At 35.5% G+C, this 3,565-nt stretch overlaps 1 long non-coding RNA gene across 1 annotated transcript; it reads right to left on the reverse strand.

The window, feature by feature from the left end:
• Window positions 1–556: 556 nt before the first annotated feature.
• On the reverse strand, window positions 557–1,578 carry LOC113035267 (uncharacterized). The gene is made up of 2 exons (XR_013901087.1): window positions 1,457–1,578; window positions 557–1,267 (listed from the first exon to the last, which is right to left on the reverse strand). It is a non-coding gene; the product is annotated as an uncharacterized LOC113035267 (long non-coding RNA).
• Between the last annotated feature and the right edge of the window lie 1,987 nt (window positions 1,579–3,565).

The raw sequence follows: 3,565 nt of genomic DNA on the forward strand, positions 1-3,565 counted from the left end.
GTACTTCAGAAATGCATTATAAATATCCACAACTATCAATCGGAGCTTTGTTGTAAAGTGTAAAGCATAAAACCATTTATTAATGAATAATAAATATTTATAAATGCCAGATGGGAGCCTTATTGTAAAGTGTAAAGCATAAAACCATTTATTAAGGACTAATAAACATTTATAAATGCCAAATGGGAGCCTTATTGTAAAGTGTAAAGCATAACACCATTTATTAATGAATAATAAATATTTATAAATGCCACATGGGAGACTTATTGTAAAGTGTAAAGCATAAAACCATTTATTAATGAATAATAAATATTTATAAATACCAGATGGGAGCCTTATTGTAAAGTGTAAAGCATAAAACCATTTATTAAGGACTAATAAACATTTATAAATGCCAAATGGGAGCCTTATTGTAAAGTGTAAAGCATAACACCATTTATTAATGACTACTAAACATTATAAATGACAAACGATAGCTTTGTCGTAAAGTTTAAAACATGTCAACATTTATTAAGGACTAATAAACATTTATAAATGCCAAATGGGAGCCTTATTGTAAAGTGTAAAGCATAACACCATTTATTAATCACTAATAAACATTTATAATTGCCAAAAGTGAGTCTTAAATGTATAATGTCACCATTTATAACACTTAGACCTAAATTACAATCAGTGCTTGAAATAACATTTAACTACTGTCAAAAATGGCAATGTATTGTAAGAGTAACACATGTAACATTAAATGTGTTTTTTAAAACACCAAACAGTCACCCACTCCAAAAAAAGTTCATGCCAGACTGGTTCAAACTGGAAATATTTTTTGTATGTCCTTAAATAAGCGTCCCAGTGGTCCATCAGGGTGTCGCGAACCAAGCCAAGATGACCACTCAAGAACCATCAGGTGTTCCTCCAGCAACTTCTCAGTGCGATTTCCTCTTAGTCTACGGACATGTCCTTTGATGGTCATCCAAGCCCTTTCCATATGCTGTGTATGACTGCCAGATTGAGGATCTACAAACCACCTGCTGTGATTTACAGTGTAATGTCTGTACCCTATGTTTGTCAAAACATTCTTGTAGGCTCTCCACTCATCACTGATAATGGCACTACCCAACTTAACATGCTGTCTGATCAGAGGAACAAGGTGGCGCCTTGATCGTTTTTCAACAAGTTTTAACACGAGCCTTCGCCTTTTGTCTTTAATTCCCATCATTCCAAATACCCATTTCTTCCTTTTCCATGCATTTCCAAAGCGTCCACGTGCATACTGAAAACAAAAAGAATAAAATTAAACAGAATTAAAATTAAAAAGAATAAAATTAAATATCTACAAAGAAACTTTCAAAAAGATGGTTGCTTCTACTAATTTTTTTTACTTATGGTAAAGGTTTCCATGTTTAGAGGACACATTCAGATCTGCATTGATTCTAACAAACCTGTCTGAGAGTTTACCAACCTTTTGCTGATGACGGAGACAGCTTTCATCTATAACCACAAATTCTCTGTCACCACCAAGACGGTGTCCATTGTTTATTCTGTGTCTTTTAATTGCACGTATACAAACATGTCGAATGTGTCTTGCCATGCTACTTAGTGTTCTGGAGCTGCCAGCCACTTCATCATCGATCATATCTATTTGTCTGAGCCTGAGCCCTTGTGAAAATCTGTGATAGAAATTGAGGCAATTATTACTTACTGAGGCCCTAATTTTATTTCACAAGTCTCGTATTGGTGTTCAATTATGAAAGGTGCATTGGTATTAATGTCTACATCTACATATACCTGTAAATGAACTTCATCCAACTGAAAAGAGATGTTTTTGATTTCTCAAAGAGGGAGCTAGTTCTAATTGTTCTGGAAACTTTCCTATGACTTGCTCTTTTGTAGCACCTGAGAACATATCAATGAGTTAAGTAAAGAAATGGACCCTTAAACAAGAGCATTAATTGAAAAGATAATCACAACATTAAGTATGAAGAAAATAATAATGAAAAGAGGTTAATGCTCCCTCTTGCATTGATAACCGAAATATTTTGTTATATTTACTACATGCACTACATTATCATGCATTATACATACCACATATATTGGTCTTTCTTCACCACGGAAATCATTTTCATCTTATGGTGACAAACAGGACATCTAAGCTTCTTTTTTAGCAGGTGTTTCTTCTGCAGCCATTTAATGTGCCTTAGTGCCTTATATTTAGTTTGTTTTCCTTCTATTCTGGTGTGCAATCTCATTCCCAAAGACATTCTGGTGGAAAATAAATGAGTAATTTATTTTATTATCACCTCGAAACACCGTAAAATACTCTATGGGAGTCTAGTGCAAATCGGTTCAGAGTTAAAGAACTTCACATGCTATATAAAACAAGCCCTATAATCAAAAATAGTCCCACGCAAAAAAGAGGATTGTCTCACCTGTTATAATGTATCTCCGACTTTGTTATGTAGATCTAACCCACTGGATTCACGCTAAAAAAAAAATGTTCTGCTGCCAAAGGGAGGGAAAACAAATTTAATTTAAACGCAGAGGAGCTTATACAACCTTCCAATCACAGTTAACTTTATTAAGGAAAGCCCCTCCTCTCAGAGCGCGACAGGCAGTGGAGCGCTCTGGAAGGTCAAGCCAAAGGGGCACGAAAAGACACACTGAAGGCGCTCGTTCAAGTTCCTGCGCCATGGATGGAGCAGAAGATAAAAATTTGTGTGCGTCTGCGACTTACACAGTTAGCACACGTTCGAAGAGATACAAAAAGCAGAGACTGGATGATCTAGATTGCACTAAGCCAACGACGTCAGCAGTTAGACATGAAGGTGAGTATAATGCTAGCTAGCTAGCTACCGAGCCATTTGGCTGCTAGCTACAGTGGCTAACTAACATCACATAACATGTGAATAGCTCTATTACTATTGGTTATTCCAAACGATTGATATCACTTAGTTGTATATTTTTAATTTTGTTTATGTGCATCATTAAATTTATATTAAACACCCTGGTAAGGCAGTACACATAAGAATTATTTGCCTTGTTTTAGAAATGTCTGAACCACCACATGTGCACAGCAAATTCAAAAGTGTTAAATTTTTTGGTGTTAATAGTCTCCTTGCAAAAGTAGAGTTAATTTTACTCTAAGCAGAGTCACATTCTTTTAATGTAACTGAGGTGTAAAATGATAGTAGTTAAAATCGAGTGTTAAAAATGAGTGTTTCTCTGTCAAATCTGGAGGTGTTACAATGGAAACATTAACTCTTGACCTCTTAACTCTGAACTCCTAGACGGGCTATGACACCAATAGAGTAAATTCACAGACTCCGCCCCCAGCACGGCTCCAATCGAAGCTGAAGTGAAGCCGTTTCAGAACATTTTGCTCTACATATTTGAATTGTTTGCCATGCTTGGTAAGTCATTTTTTCAAAGATTGTTTCAATTATTATTATGAGCTTTTACTTCTGTGGCTCTTTGGAGTTGAGACAAAGCTGTGTGAAAGGCATTAGCCATGTTGCTCGCTGATAGCATAATATTCTGTTTTAGCTAGCTGAAAGGTATTGTTAGCAGGCAA

This window comes from Astatotilapia calliptera, chromosome 13 (genome assembly GCF_964374335.1).
Source record: "Astatotilapia calliptera chromosome 13, fAstCal68.1, whole genome shotgun sequence".
NCBI classification, from domain to species: Eukaryota; Metazoa; Chordata; class Actinopteri; order Cichliformes; family Cichlidae; genus Astatotilapia; species Astatotilapia calliptera.